This window comes from Pelophylax lessonae (assembly GCF_965119305.1).
Source record: "Pelophylax lessonae genome assembly, chromosome: 1".
NCBI classification, from domain to species: domain Eukaryota; kingdom Metazoa; phylum Chordata; class Amphibia; order Anura; family Ranidae; genus Pelophylax; species Pelophylax lessonae.
In genome coordinates, this window is record NC_138768.1 from 11978439 (window position 1) to 11996314 (window position 17876).

Consider the following 17876-nt stretch of genomic DNA (forward strand, 5'->3'; position numbering starts at 1 on the left):
ACACGAACGCCGCTAAACGCGCCTGAACGCGTCCGAACACGGCATGGCAAACGAGGCACAACGGGCGTTTTTTCCGGCGTTCAAGTTCCAGCGTTCAAATGACTTTTACTAACGTCTCGTGTACATGGACCCTAATGAATCCAACAGGCCCATTTTTTGTGGTATCTAGAAGGAGCGTCTCTTGCAATGTAAATACGTTTTTCCATCTCCGCCACTTTTTTTAAGGCGTTGGAGCCATTGTTTGACGGAAGGGGTGCGTGTAGATTTCCAAAGCGCAGGGATACATTGCCTGGCAGCATTTACCATGAGTATCGTGAGGGACTTCAAGTAGGGATTGATTTTCAATTATTGGTTCTCTAGGCATTCATCCTAAGAAGTCTTCAGTGGTAGAGATGTCGGACGAGAATTCGTGAATATCTGCCTTTAGGCGTAAAGATAAGATCCTGTTGGTCCTGATCTGGAATTATTTTGGCAGGTGTTGAATAAAGTATTTGAGTCCAATTGGTGTGAATAAAGTGAGTAATCATGGTCGTTTGAAATATCTTTATAACTTGCACAAAAACCGTAAGATTTTTTGGATAGGGAATAAATGAAGTCTTCTCCTGAAGTTTTTGTGTAGCAATATCTATTTTTAAAGTTATTCTATCAAGAATGGATTTGTGACCAGCACGCTGATTGTTCAATTGGGTCTGCAGGTGGGCTTTTTCTTTTTTTTAGGTAGTAACATTGATCTATCCTAGGGGGGGGGGGAGGGGGAAGCCTGTCGATAATGCATTTACTTTTAATACTAATCGACTTTTTCTCATATGGAAACTGTCGTCAGAAGAATGCGCTAAGCACATCCTTAAACGGGGTCCCCCTTTTTATCACAGAGAATAGTCTCTGCTGATTCGTTCAAGACATCATCAGACAAATTTCCAAAAGAAAGCCAAGCTTTGATATTCTCCAAATATTTGGGAAAAGGATGAAGCTTTATATTTGGATACATTTTTTTTGCCAGTTTTATGATGGCAGTGTTTAAATATACACTTCGGGATGTTTCTTAAAAAAAAAAAAAAATGTATTTCATAAAAAAATTGAACACTGGATTGTGATGATGTAATGATATATATTATGCCGATACGATGCAATTGGCTACATTTTAAGAAAGGCCCAGTGAGATTCTAACTCACGACCCCCGGTCCACAAGACCAGTGCTCTAACTGAAGGAATCCAATCCTCCATTTTGTTCTTTCAACTCCATCTTATTACTAAAACCCTAGACTGAGCTTAATTAAAAAGCCTATCTAAGTAAATGTCCTTGAAAGCTTCCAGGACGTTACGCTTTTTGGTCAAACTGACTCTTAAGCCCCGTACACACACACAGATTGTTGGCCGTAAATTGTTGGCCAACGTCCGATCTGCAGATTGTAGGCTTGTTAGTATGATGCTTCCGACAACCAACTGCGAATTTTCGGCCGAAAAAAATCTGGTGTGCATGCTATAAAATTTTTGTTGGCCAACAAAGAACGGCCGATTGTTCCTCAGTCAGTACAGATTTCGGCAGACAAACATCAGATGAGCGAGACTGGGCATGCTCAGACAAGAAAAAACACACTGAAAGTCAACCATCACATGACATCACTTCTGAAGTTGGTTTTTGTTGGCCAACAAAAGTCCAGTGCAAGTCTAGAGCACATTTTATCCAACAAACAACACTGGACAAAAGTTGGCCGATCAGTTGGCCAACAATCTGTGCGTGTGTACGGGGCTTTAGAGAAAGTCTGTTTGAAGTAACTAATTATACCTTATCTTAAAGCCCTTAGAACAAGTCTGATCTAATGCCAACTATAACTATGCCTTATTTCAATTAACTTACATGTAAGTACGTGACTTGACGCACCTAATGGTAAACTGCTTTTCTTGTATCAATTCTATGTATAATCTACTGGAAAGGGAATTCCCCTTTTACTCTCTCTATAAAACGTTCTTTACTGTTGGAATAAAGCCGAGCATTCTGTGACATCGTACCTGCCTTCTCTGTCTCATTGAGTGCTCCCAGATATCTGAAGGAACTTTGATGCCTAGGGCCATGCGAGTCTGAATTATTGCCAACACTAACCACTGAGCTATGGAGCCTTATAGCATAGGTTGCATTCTTATGGAAGTCAATTTCACCAGTGGCTCCCCATAACACATGTAAAATAATGGAGAGGTGTGTGTATATAGACACATATATATCTCTATATGTATAAATAAAATAGAGATCAAAAATGTTGAATAAGAATATATACAGTATCTCACAAAAGTGAGTACACCCCTCCCATTTTTGTAAATATTTTATTCTATCTTTTCATGTGACAACACTGAAGAAATTACACTTTGCTACAATGTAAAGTAGTGAGTGTACAGCTTGTATAACAGTGTAAATTTGCTGTACCCATAAAATAACTCAACACACAGCCATTATTGTCTAAACCACTGGCAACAAAAGTGAGTACACCCCTAAGTGACAATGTCCAAATTGGGCCCAATTAGCCACTCCCCCGGTGACGTGACTCGTTAGTGTTACAAAGTCTCAGGTGTGAATGGGGAGCAGGTGTGTTAAATTTGGTGTTATCGCTCTCACTCTCTCATACTGGTCACTGGGAGCTCAACATGGCACCTCATGGCAAAGAACTCTCTGAGGATCTAGAAAAAAAAAAGAATTGTTGCTCTACATAAAGAGGGCCTAGGCTATAAGAAGATTTTCCAAGACCCTGAATTTGAGCTGCAGCACGGTAGCCAAGACCATACACCGGTTTAACAGTACAGGTTCCACTCTTAACAGGCCTCGCCATGGTCGACCAAAGGAGTTGATTGCATGTGCTCAGTGTCCTATCCAGAGGTTTTCTTTGGGAAATAGATGTATGAGTGCTACCAGCATTGCTGCAGAGGTTGAAGGGGTGGGGAGTCAGCCTGTCAGTACTCAGACCAAATTGGTCTGCATGGAAGTCATCCCAGAAGGAAGCCTTTTCTTAAGATGATGCACAAGAAAGCCCGCAAACGATATAATAAAATATATTTGATAAAATATTTACAAAAATGTGAGGGGTGTACTCACTTTTGTGGGGTACTTTATGTCATTCTCTGCTTTAATGCCTCCACAACTGCCAGAATTATCCTCCTACTCCCTCCGCCTGTGTGTTCTTTGGCATTGCAAGAATGGTGTCTGCATAAAGCAGGCCTTGAGAGGAAAAGAAGTCCTCTTCTTCCTCCTGCTGCTCTGCCCTGCCTCAAGTGCCATGTCCATAATGTCATGCAGAATATTCTTCAGCACAAACATAAGAGGGATAGTGTCACTGATGCATGCGATGTCATGGCTCACAATCCTTGTCGCCTCCTCAAATAACGATAGTAAAGTGCATGCATCCTTTATCAGCAGCCATTGTGGTAGGGGAAAAAAAGCCGAGCTCCCCTAAGCCTGTCGTTGTGCCATACTCACACAGGTACTCGTTGATGGTCCTCTGCTGTATGTGTAGACGCTGCAGCTTTGCCAAATTGAGTTTCACCTGGTGGGTATGTAACAAATCAGGTGGTTTATGGGCAGGTGCGATTCCTGTTGAGTTTCAGCCAACCGGACGCTGGCTGTGTATGACTGCCTGAAATGGCTACAGACTCTTCTGGCCTGTTTAAAAAACATTGCACGGCATGTATTTGTTTTTCACTGCAGCAGTTAGGGAAAATAAATTTGCCTGCTATGCTCTGGTGGCGTGCTGCTGGCAGACTTGTTGCAAGGACCTGTGGCACCCTTTGCTATACCATCATCCCTGTCAGTGGAGGCTTCTGAGAGGTCATGAGATATAGCGGGGGTAGAGATGAAAGGCGAGAAGTGTGTCCCTTTTTGTGCGGCTTTAAAGTGCTTTTGCCAATGCGTGGTGGGAGGTTAAATGCCTTTTCAAGCATTGTCGGGAGCCAAAGGCTCCTCCACGTGCTGAACCGTCACCAGCAGGACACTGCAAACGCTCGAATGCGCTGGCCCAATGCATAAAAAAATTATCCAAGTAGTGGATGATGGACCGCAGACTGGGAACGTCGTGCACCACCCACTCCAAGAAAGAACTGAACTGCTCAAACAAGAAAAAAAGTAAAACCCTTGCCATCAGCAACCCAAAACATAAAAACTCTGGGGATGAACAGGCAACAAACGAAAAGCGGATTTCACATCCACTTTTACTAAAAGGGCTCCCTGGCCGTATTTTCGAACCCAGCGGCTTGCCGTTTCAAACGAGGTGTAGGAAACTGAACACAGGTCAGGATATATGGCCTCATTGACTGAACCCCCCTTTCAGGTAGGACAAGTGCGAGATTAAACGGAACTTGTTAGGTTCCTTCTTAGGAACCACACACCCAAAGGAGAAACCACCATCCAAGAAGGGTTCACTAAAAGGGTCAGTCATGCGCTCCAACGCGCAGCCTCCTTAGACAGCTTAGCCGTAACCACCTCGGGGTATAAAACAGCCGAGCGCAAATTGTCGGCGTGGTCGGGCAATGAACCAAGCCGACATGGGATAGAAAAACCCTCAGAAAACCCCCGTTCCAATAACCGTGCCACCTGCAGATCCGGATAACTACCTAGAAAAGGGCGCATCCTTGCAAGCCTCATTGGCGGTGTCCCTTTTTCCAGCAGGCTTGCCCAGGTCTGCCCTTGCCTTTGTTGGAGCAGCCGGAGCACTCATGGCAGGAAGTTCCGAATCTACAGGTGCCCTCGTTGTACTGCCAGGTGCCCTCATTGTACTGCCAACAAAATACCCCTTCCTTTTACTGTCCGGTTGTCCCGAGGAAACCTGACTATCGGCCCCTGACTGAAATTGAGTGCCCAGCCGCGCCGACATCATGCGTTTCATCCAAAGATCTATGTCCTTGTGATCCCAACGCAAGGACGGCTGAACCGCCTTAAGCTGACGGAACTGCTCATCATTGCGTAACCAGGCCATTCTGCCGTATACCCAGTGCTCCTCACTGATGGCATCCAAGTAGCAGAACAAAGCGGAGCAATGCTCTGGAGCCTTCTCGCCTACCATGCTGGCGAGAATCACAAACGTTTCCAGCCAATTGGCAAACATCAATTACGCAATACGGCCGCTTTTCCTCTTCCTCCTTCTTGCTCTCATGGCTTAACCCTGTCCAGATTAAATTTTTCTAACGGAAGCAAAAAAAAATCTCGACATACTCACCCTTCTAAATTTTTTCTTTAACCTCATATTTCAGATGCGCTCCCAAGGGTCCCTCGAAGCATACATAAACCTCACATTTCGCCAACCTTACCGCCGCTGTCCTGCTTCTTACCTGCCGTGGGCACAACTGGGGGATGGGAGGAGCTGCCTCCAATCCAGCGCCAGGCCCCGACACACAACTAACCGGTGGAGATGAACAAGATGGACCATAACCCGCCGTGGGCAACTGCCCGCCACCCCAGAGCCCCACGTCACTGCTGGCACGCTGGGCACCAAAGGAGCTCCCGCAGACCCACTAGAAGAGGCTCAAACGCCGGGGAACCCGTCGCACAGTGCTCCAGGGGCCCTACACCTACACCCCTGGTCAACACAGCCCCCCATTCTCCCTAAAACACACAACCCCAGGCATACCAGCCACACTGGGCTGCACAGGACATGCCGATCCCCCAGCCGCAGCTCCGGCATCTGTTGCTGGCATGTCAGCCTCCTTTTCAGAAGCACTCAGCTCCCCTTCAGACCGCTGGTGTTTCTCCGGCTCTCTCTCTCTCCTGCGCTGCACGCGGCAAGAGGCGGGGGGTCATCTCGCTGGGCTCTTCCACTCCGCAGACGGAGCTTGGATACCGGCTCTCCCCTCCTGCTGGAGGCCGCCAAAGCAGACGCTCCTGAGCCTCTGTCGCAAGGTAAATGGACCTTGGCCGCACCAGGCCGGGTCCCACTGACACTGCTCTCCCTTGCCGAGCACCCACTGGGGGTGCCGCCTGCTGCTCTGGAGGAGATGAGTAAACGAGGGGGTAGAACTGCAGGCACATAAGGACCCCCCTGTGGGTTCTGCATATGAAGAGGTTTCCTCCCAGAACATCCTGGCGTGGCAGCTGGACCACGCACTTGGGAGAAGGTCCCGGGGGGTCCCCAGAGGGGCTCTCTGAGCGGCGCCGAACCCGAGGAGTCATGACGGGGCTCAAGTGCTCCGGAAGCCGAGACCTCTGAGCACGTGTAGTGGCGGGAGGGGGTGGAATAGCTCCCCTCTGCCTGACTCCATCCAGCAGCCCATTAACCTGCTCCTGCAGCCAGGCATGTCCCTCACTAGCGGCAGCAGCCCTGAGTTGAGACAGCAAGGCTTCCACCTCACCTCACACCTCAGGTGGCTCCCTGCGCTGTGTGCGGAGACAGAGCTGTCAGGTCCCCGCTGATCTCTACGGGGGAATCGGATGGGAACGGACCGTTTGTCTGTTCTCATCCGATCCGCTGGACGGATGGAAAATAGGGTTTCCATCCGTCCAGATTTGACGGATCGGATCGGATGTCAGCGGACATGTCTCCGACTGACATCTGATGCCCCATAGAGATGCAGGGGGTATCTGTTCAGATCTGCCAAAAAAATGGACAGGCGGATCTGAGCGGTCCGCCTGTGTGAAAGGGGCCTCAGATCTTCGAGTTCAACTCGGGGCAAAAACAAAGTGTTGCATTTCTAATATTGTTAGGCTTTGCTTCCTTTACCAATAAGCTGTGTTTGGTGCCCAGCTAGCACATGCTACTTTGCCCAATCACACCACTCTGCTGTACCATGTGATTAGGTACAAATCACTGTAATACACAGTTGTCATGAATGCCCATTCAGGGTAGTTAAAAATATTGCAGTTACAATGTTCCTCATTGTAAGGAAAATCCAAGTTTAGAAAAAAGTGAAATAAGATTAGCTGCACCCCCCCCCCCACCCCCCAAGAGCAGTCGAGTGTCACAATGGTTCTAAATGAAGTGTTTAAAAAAAAAAGGGATAAAAAGATGTAATTTAGTCTCCCACCTCCTGCCAAAAATTCCCAAGCTTCTGCTTACCGTTCACTTCTTGCAGCCGTTGTAGTGGTTCACTCTCTGGGGCCACATACTGCAGATATGCAGTCTTCATCGTCTGCTCCTTCACCAAGCAGACTACCGATTGGCGCCCATCAGCTGTGTCTAGAACAGAAGTAGACAAAGTGGATATCATTAGGATATCTAGACAAATTAGAAAGGGAGTTAGACTGTTAACACACACACATGCATATTTCAGCAGATTTGTTTTCGACATATTGATTAAAGCCTCGTACACACGCAATGATTATCGGCCGACCGATCGGTCGACTTTTGTCCAGTGTTGTTGTGCTGGGTGAAATGTGCTCTAGACTGCACACAAATTTTCTCGGCCAACAACAACCAACTTCAGAAGTGATGTCATGTGCTTGTTTACTTTCCGTGTGCTTTTTCTTCTCTGAGCATGCCCAGTCTTGCTCATCTGATTTTTCTCTGCCAAAATCTGTACTGACTGATGGAAAATCGGCCGTTCTGTTGACGGCCAACAAAAATTTTATAGCATGCACACCAGATTTTGTTCGGCCGAAAAGTCGCAGTCGGTTGTCGGAAGCATCATACTAACAAGCTGAAAATTCACAGCCAACTATCGTTGCGTGTGTACGGGGCATTACCAGGGATTCTATCCGCTGCCTGCCTCAGCACTCCTGCGTTCCTCCTCTTCCCATCACTCCAAGAGCAGTGAGTTTGGATCACCGAGGTACGGTGCTTGAACCTCCGACACAGCCGTGTTTTTGTGTGCCGCAGGATAATCTGCTTGCCATGTTTGCAGGGAAGGAGGATCTGTGGGGACAGCAGTTTTAGTTTTACTTACATTCTAAAAGACTGTTTGCAAAACGCATAACATACCTAACCAACCTTTGTAAAATTGCCACAAAGAAAATTCATCTTTAGCTAGTTCCGGACCGCCCGCCTCCGTTTTACTGCGGCAGGCAGCCCCTCCTGCACGAACCAACGAAGACCTACGTCGGTCGCGTGCCTGCAGCTAGGGGGTGAGCGCGCACCCGCCTCCGCCTCCACTCGGGCAGCGGGGACTCGGATGCACGGGGCAGGCGGCTCCGATTGCCCCCTGACACCCGCAATCGCTCCCCGCTGAGAGAGAAGAGCGGTCAACTGTCGTAAACACAGCTGACCGTTCTTCTCTCTGAAATGATCACAGAGCGCCTGTGATCCTTCTATATAGGATCACAGGTCTCTATGGTCATTGCATAAGCCCCACCCCCATACAGTTAGAAACATGCCTCTAGGTACACATTTAACCCCTTGATCACCCACTGTGTTAACTCCTTCCCTGCCAGTGTCATTATTACAGTAACAGTGCATATTTTTAGCACTGATTACTGTAGTAATGTCACTGGTCCCCCCGAAAGTGTCAAAAATGTCAGTTAGGGGTCCGATCTGTCCACCGCAATGTCGCAGTCCCGCAAAAAAAAAAAAAAAAACGCAGATCGCCGCCATTACTAGTAAAGGAACCCATTGACATTACCAAAAGACTGTAGAACATAGCAGAACTCCCTGGGGGTGGGACTAAGAGCAACCACACATCCAAAAAGTATATTTTTATTTGATCATGATGATAAGCATAAGATGTTTCTCTCAACAATCAATTTAATAGCAAATATAAAAACATTCACGGCTTATGCACAATATTCTGCAGGTGATGGAAGAAGAACCACTTCAGACCCGATGCGTTTCAGGTGCAAGCACACCTTTCATCAGGAGTATTGATTGCAGGGTTGTGTAGTTTCATAATTAAAAAAAAAAAAGAGGATAGCAAGAGAACCATACAAAGAAAGGGAACGTACCCACGTAGTATGAGGCTAAAAAGTCAAAACTTTATTATGTGTGAAGTGGATAAATAAGTAGTAACATATCGGCAACTTGTCACATACAAGGACATACACACATGTTAACCACTTTAGCCCCAAGCCCATTTTTTACACATTTTGTTCACAAGTTGAATTCAGTATTTTTTGCTAGAAAACTACTTAGAACCCCCAAACATTATATATATATATATATATATATATATATATATATATATATATGTGTATATATATAATTATTTTTTTAGCAAAGACTGCTGGAGTATAAAATGGCGGTCATTGCAATATTTATTTTTTGTCAAGCGGTATTTGCGCAGCTGTCTTTCAAACGCCTTTTTTTGGAAAAATTTGAAAAATTACATTTCACTGAATTAAAAAAAAAAAAAAAAACAGTAAAGTTTGCCCATTTTTTTTTTTGTATAATGTGAAAGATGACGTCACGCCGAGTAAATAGATACCCAACATAAGTAAAGAAAAAAGGGGGAAAGGGGGTGGGGCGTCATAGACTAATATAATTAGAAAATGTGTATAAAAACAGATATTTTATTGAAAAAACAAATATAAAAATATATTGTATTATCACACAAGATGAGACAGTATTGCAATAATCAATTAAGAACATGTAGTTACAAGCACAATCATAGTAAACTGTAAAAATTGAACCATACATATCGTATCTTACACTGGGGCTAATAGATTGTACTACAGACCCTAGACCAACCAGACATGGAGTGTCCTGGTTAGTACCAGCGTGAAGACCGATGATGCCCAAAACTAAAGCCCGACATGTTTCACGGCAAACGCCGCTTCCTCAGGGGCAGTTGAGGGGTTTATATATACATCAATACAGTTACTGAAAGAAAAGAAAGATACATATAATATATATCACAAAAACATATAGCAAATCTTTAATTTTATACATATATGAATATGCATTGTAGCACATAACATATTATATGTCAAATAGTCAGAGAGAAACCCAACAATCTATATCACCTGGAAGTATGTAGCTTGCGACCTGATGGATGAATCCTGGACCATAAGGTATGCGTTGCCCCCCCCCCGGGGCGAACACGGGAACCAATCCCCACTAGATACGGCTATAAGGCGGGTGAAGGGCTCAGTACAAAGATTCTAGATAAGTAAAAGATATATATATATATATATATATATATATATATATATATATATATATATATATATATATATATATACACACACACACATATACATGTAAAAGAAATGATTTTATACCATGAATATGGAGTATCATTATAGAGATAAATAGAGTAATGGCTAGCGATATTGAGTCTACATATATACAGACTCCATATATCTTACCAAGAAAGATCCAGAAATAAAAATCAAAGCAAGGGACCAGGTAAGGTGAAAATGATCCTAGGAACTGATGAAATAGTCCTCAAGGTGGTAAACAAAAAGTGGACAACATATCCTAGAGGATCTGGTAGGGAGTAATAAGGGATAGATAGTGGTAGTAAAAATTAATAGTGGAATAAAATATATTAATAATATAAAAAACATGGACAAGAAAATATCTTAATATATAATCGGATGTGTAGGGACGATCCAACCATATAATGAGAGTGAAAATTAGTGTGAATTGATCAGAAAGTTAAAAGTGGGCATAGTGTGGCATTATCTAAATGTAAATAATCTAGATAACCACAGAATGTGGCCATATCTATAGAGAAGTATCCATTGGGGGTACAGTATAGCTAAGGGAGCTAATGCGAAGAGGGACCCATTAGCAGGATTGAAAAACCAGCATATGGGTGATAGAATATTAGGTAGAAGGTAGGCAAGTGGATAAAATGGAATATCCTCAAAGGATGCCAGTAGAGTAAAATACCTGGTATGTTTCACCACAGCGTGTCCCGTCCCTGCATTGCAAAGGAGGGCAATGGACAAGCCGATAAATAGGGGAAGTTCCGCCCCAAACGAGCGTAGCGGCATACGTCACAAGACGCCGTTCGGGGCCGATGCTCTGAATGCGCCTGCGCGAGAGGGTTGCACAGGCGCACTGGCCGACATGTCCTCCACCAATCACGAACGCCGGCGAGATTATGTTGGTCTATGACGGCACCCCTGTTGAAAGTCCCCCTTTATACGCCCCCCCTTTCTCCCTTTTTTCTTTACTTATGCATATTGGGACATGGTGCCTTTATTCCCAACACATATCTCTATTTGAGCCTGTCTGTTCTTCCTAGATACCCAACATCCTAGATACCCAACATGTTACGGTTTAAAATCGCGCACACCTGCGGATCGGCGACAAACTACGGTCAGTAAAAATCTCCATAGGCGACGCTTCAAAAATTTTTAAGGACCACCAGTTTAGAGTTACAGCTCTTTTTTTTTAATTATTGCTCTCGCTCTGGCGATGGCAGCGATACCTCACGTGTGGTTTGAACAGCGATTTAATTTGCGGCGCGACTTCCAGTATACGTTCTCTTTCGTGCGCGAGCTCACAGCAACGAGGGCGGCTAAATTATTATTTTTTTCCAATTTATTTTATTTCATTTTAGCACAGGTTTTAAAAAAAAAAAATCTGATCACTTTTATTGCTGTCACAAGCAATGTAAACATTCCTTGTGACAATAATATGCAGTGACAGGTACTCTTTATGGAGGGTTCGGGGGTCTAAAAGAACCGAAACCCCTCCACTGCACTTCCATGTATTCAAAACGCCGAAAACTGCATTTTTTAATACATTCACTTTTTAAATCCGGCGCCTTTAGCAGTCGTGTAGCCCGGACGTGACGTCATGGACGCTGCCTTCGGGTTACGTCATCGGAGACCCGATCGAAGACGGCTTTGGTCGGGACTCCATCCAGCCGGTGGATTTGCTTGCTGGTTGCTCCGTGGAAGAGCCGCGGAAGACGGCGGGGGGGGGGGGTCGTCCCCTCCAGCTCGCTGGAGTAATGATTGAGTGGCTCCCGAGCCGCATCGGTCATTACTACCGGAAAGCCGACAGCCGGCTCGAAAAAACGGTACCAGGATGATGCCTCTAGCTAGAGGCATCACCCCGGTAAAACCACTTAAAGTCAGCCGACGTAGGTCAACGTGGCTGGTCGTTAAGTGGGGTTAAAATAGTTCAAGCAGTGAATGGAACCAATGATGGTACCAGCGGGCCATGCATCTAGAGCTCAATATGCATCAAAATGAAAAGGAACGGTAGATAAACTGCAATATTTAAAAGGAACTTGATGCAATTGCTGAGATGACATGTAGATAAAACATGCGTCCTGATTTCACAGCTGAGGATTTCCCAATCAACAGATTCAGGCTAAACCTGATTATAACTGGAAAAAAAAGGAAAAACAGCATAGCATGTGAATCGCTCTTGATAGTTGAATCAATCTGGCTCAGCAGTCAATCAATTAAGAGTTCAATTCACAAGAGCACAGGAGTTTTGCGTTTGGCAGAACAGTATCAATATTCCATTGATTTCACAGCTGAGGATTTCCCAATCATCAGATTCAGGATGAACCTAATTGTAACTAGAAATAAGGGAAAGCATCTGCATAGCTACATAGTTACATAGTTAGGTTGAAAAAAGACACAAGTATATCTGGTTCAACCAAAAAAACAAAACAAAACAGTATTGAAAAACCCAACCATACAATCCCGTATACACAATCCTATACCCGCAGTTGATTCAGAGGAAGGCGAAAACCCCCCAGCAAAGCATGATCCAATTTGCTACAGCAGGGGAAAAAAAATCCTTCCTGAACCCACAAGAGGTAATCGGATATTCCCTGGATCAACTTTATCTAAAAATGTTAGTACCCATTTATATTATGTACACCTAGGAAAGAATCCAGACTTTTTTTAAAGCAATCTACTGAGCTTTCCAGAACCACCTCTGGAGGGAGTCTATTCCACATTTCACAGCTCTTACGGTGAAGAAACCTTTTCGGTATTTGGAAATTAAATCTGTTTTCCTCTAGACGTAAAGAGCGCCCCCTTGTCCTCTGTGTTGACCTTAAAGTGAATAACTCAACACCAAGTTTACTATATGGACCATTATGTATTTATACATGGAGATCATACCCCCCCCCTTATGTATTTATACATGGAGATCATACCCCCCCCCTTATGTATTTATACATGGTGATCATACCCCCTTATGTATTTATACATGGAGATCATATCCCCCCTTATGTATTTATACATGGAGATCATATCCCCCTTATGTATTTATACATTTTGATCATATCCCCCCCCTTATGTATTTATACATGGAGATCATATCCCCCTTATGTATTTATACATTTTGATCATATCCCCCCTTATGTATTTATACATGGAGATCATATCCCCCTTATGTATTTATACATTTTGATCATATCCCCCCCCTTATGTATTTATACATGGAGATCATATCCCCCTTATGTATTTATACATGGAGATCATATCCCCCCTTATGTATTTATACATGGAGATCATATCCCCCCTTATGTATTTATACATGGAGATCATATCCCCCTTATGCATTTATACATGGAGATCATATCCCCCCCTTATGTATTTATACATGGCGATCATATCCCCCTTATGCATTTATACATGGTGATCATATCCCCCCTTATGTATTTATACATGGAGATCATATCCCCCCCTTATGTATTTATACATGGAGATCATATCCCCCCTTATGTATTTATACATGGAGATCATATCCCCCTTATGTATTTATACATGGAGATCATATCCCCCTTATGCATTTATACATGGCGATCATATCCCCCTTATGCATTTATACATGGTGATCATATCCCCCCTTATGTATTTATACATGGAGATCATATCCCCCCCTTATGTATTTATACATGGAGATCATATCCCCCCTTATGTATTTATACATGGAGATCATATCCCTCCTTATGTATTTATACATGGAGATCATATCCCCCCCTTATGTATTTATAAATGGAGATCATATCCCCCCTTATGCATTTATACGTGGAGATCATATCCCCCCCTTATGTATTATACATGGAGATCATATCTGCCCCTTATGTATTATACATGGAGATCATATCCCCCCTTATGTATTATACATGGAGATCATATCCCCCCTTATGTATTATACATGGAGATCATAGCCCATCTTAATCTCCTCTTCTCAAGAGAGAATAAATTCAGTTCCTCTAATCTTTCCTTATAGCTGAGTACAGGAGTTGTGCGTTTGGCAGAGGAGTATCAATATTCCATTGATTTCACAGCTGAGGATTTCCTAATCAATAGATTCGGGATGAACCTAATTGTAACTGGAAAGAAGGGAAAAAATCAGCATAGCATGTGAATCGCTCTTCATAGTGCAACAAATGAAATCAATCTGGCTCAGCAGTTGTGATCAGTTAAGCCCCGTACAAACGAGTAGAAATTCGGCTGGGAATTTTCGTCCGACGACCGATCTGCCGATTTTCGTCTTGTTAGAATAATGCTTCCGACAACCGACTCTGACTTTTCGGCCGAAAAAATCCTGGTGTGCAGGCTATAAAATTTTTGTCCTCCGTCAAAACACGTCCGATTCTTGTCTCATTAGTACAGATTTCGATGGGGAAAAATCTTATGAGCAAGACTAGGCATGCTCAGAGATGAAAGAACACAAAGAAAGCAATCCAACACATGACATCACTTCTGAAGTAGAATTCTGTCGTACGGGAAAATTTGTGTGCAGTTTAGAGCACATTCCAACCAACAGACACCACTCTGGACAAAAGACGGACGACCGGTCGGCGGAAATTCGTTGCGTGTGTACTAGGCTTTAGAGTTCGATTCACAAGAGCAGAGGAGTTGTGCGTTGGGCAGAGTATTCCACTGGCTTAGAGATACCGGGGCTGAAATAGAGTCCGGAGAAACCAAGGTAATGTGCTATGCAATTCAACAACCGGTCATTTCAATGAGGCTGAGCATACTAATGTAATTAGACCATACACTGCTGTAGGTTGTTGGCAGGATCATAAGCCTAAAAAAGCAGTGAAATATGCGGTTCATAAACCCTTCATATTAGTAATCCATCCCAAATTGGGGTATATAGAGGTAGTGGACTGCTGCAGTGTTATTGGCTGAGTTATTAGTATGGATGAACAAACATCCCGGATCACTGTGCAGGGGGGGGGGGGCATTATTCAGCGTAAAATGAAGTGCACACAGCCAAAGTAGAGGAGGAGGGGAAGCGCTGAGCAGGAACCTTTATGGAGTCACCAAATCTTGTATTGGGAGTATATACTGTATACTCACTGCTCCAAGCGACCCTCAAAGTGGGAGGTATCCAGTATTTGAAAAGCCACTTTTGCTTTGCTTTGTCACTCGAATCCTTTGTATATGTCAGCAGATTCTGACATCATTTGCAGATGTCCACAAGTCAGTGTGAGCCGATTGCCCGTATAAGCCCTGAGTGAGGAGAGCCCAGTTGATTGTACACAGGCAGGGGCCGAAAGCTGAACAGCTGATGCCGGTAAAGTCACTCCGCCTTGCATACGGCGGACCTTAGATGAGACCCAGGGCTGTTCCACTCACTACCTGAACGAGACTGACGTCATGTCCAATCAGCGAACTTCCTCAGAGGATCTCCCTGCCACCTTGATGTTGGGCATGAATGCCTGCCCCAAGCTACCCACTCACACCCTGAATCAACTTTCCCCCATCTCCAATCCCCGCGTGCAAGCCATGGTGACAAATCATCCTCCGCCTATCACCAGCTCTGATTCTTCCCATTCTGTTTTTTCATTACTAAATAAAAGTATTAACCACTTGCCGACCGCCGCCCGACTATATACGGCGGCGGTCAGCCCCTCCCAGGCAAAGTGACGTACCAGTACGTCACTCGCCTGGGAGCGAATAGGGGGCGAGCGCGCGCCGCCGGAGGCGCGCTCCCGCCCCTGCTCGTACCCGACGAAGCCGGCGCGTGTTACCGGCGGACCCGATGTCCGCCGGTCGCTCGCGATCGTCGGGTAGAGAGGGAGAAAGGCAGGCGGCTAATGTAAACAAGCCGCCTGTCATTCTCCCCTGTGTAAAAGCACAGATCACTCGGTCCTGCTATGTAGGACCATTGATCTGTGCTATTACAGCAGTAGCCACATCCAATGACAGTTAGAATCACGCCCCTAGGGACACACTTAACCGCGCCCTCTCCAATAAAGTTAACCCCTTCCCTGCCAGGGTCATTTTTACAGTAACAGTGCATACGTATAGCACTGATTACTGTAGTAATGTCACTGGTACCCCCGAAATTGTCAAATTTCAGGCAAGGGTCCGATCTGTCTGCCGCGATGTCGCAGTACCGCAAAAAAATTGCAGATCGCCGCCATTACGCATTAAAAAAACAAAACAACACAAATGACAAAAATCTTTCCCTTAGTTAGTAAACGCAATAACTTTTGCGCAAACCAATCAAAATACGCTTATTGCGATTTTTTTACCAAACATATGTAGCAGAAAACAAATTGGCCAAAAATGTAAAAAAAAAATAGATTTTTACATTTTTTGGGGGGGGGGGGGGGGGATTTCATATAAAAAAATTTGAAAAATATTGTTATTTTTGCAAAATTGTCGCTCTTTTTTTGTTTATAGTGCATGATCAAAAAATCGCACAGGTGATCAAATACCACCAAAAGAAAGCTCTGTTTGTGGGAAAAAAAGGACATCAAATTTGTTTAGGTACAGCATTGCACGACCGCGCAATTGTCCGTTAAAGTCGCGCAGTGCCGAATCGCAAAATACCCCCTGGTCAGGAAGGGGGTAAAATCTTCCGGGGCTTAAGTGGTTAAAATTATATTTTGTGGTCTTTTTTTTTTTTTTTTTGGTATGGTGCACAAAAGCAATAGTGAAATATTTTGTGTGTGTTAAAGTACATCTGCACATCAGTAGGTGTAATGTGCATTATCTCACACAGAAGTAAGAGAGGAAAAGGACACTTTATCCTCTGCTTGGGGAAAACGTATGCACAGCCCAACAAGGGGTGCCATTAATAAAATGCACCTGTGTTCATTGGCCCTAACATACGCCTACTTACCATACCATACCCCACCGCCACCAGGGGCCACTCGATCAACACCATGGGCCACTCGATCAACACCATGGGCCACACCATCAAGACCATGGGCCACTCCATCAACACCATGGGCCACTCCATCAACACCATGGGCCACTCCATCAATACCATGGGCCACTCCATCAACACCATGGGCAACTCCATCAATACCATGGGCCACTCCATCAATACCATGGGCCACTCCATCAACACCATGGGCCAATCCATCAACATCATGGGCCAATCCATCAACATCATGGGCAACTCCATCAACATCATGGGCAACTCCATCAACATCATGGGCCACTCCATCAACACCACGGGCCACTCCATCAACACCACGGGCCACTCCATCAACACCACGGGCCACTCCATCAATACCATGGGCCACTCCATCAACACCATGGGCCAATCCATCAACATCATGGGCCAATCCATCAACATCATGGGCCAATCCATCAACATCATGGGCAACTCCATCAACATCATGGGCAACTCCATCAACATCATGGGCCACTCCATCAACACCACGGGCCACTCCATCAACACCACGGGCCACTCCATCAACACCACGGGCCACTCCATCAACACCACGGGCCACTCCATCAACACCACGGGCCACTCCATCAACACCATGGGCCACTCCATCAACACCATGGGCCACTCCATCAACATCATGGGCCACTCCAGCAACACCATGGGCCACTCCAGCAACACCATGGGCCACTCCATCAACATCATGGGCCACTCCATCAACATCATGGGCCACTCCATCAACATCATGGGCAACACCATGGGCCATTCCATCAACATCATGGGCCACTCCAGCAACACCATGGGCAACTCCATCAACATCATGGGCCACTCGATCTACAACGTTGACATTAACTTACCGCTCACCCTTAGGACTCCATACACGCTGTCTGCCATCTGCCCTGTACAGTGAAA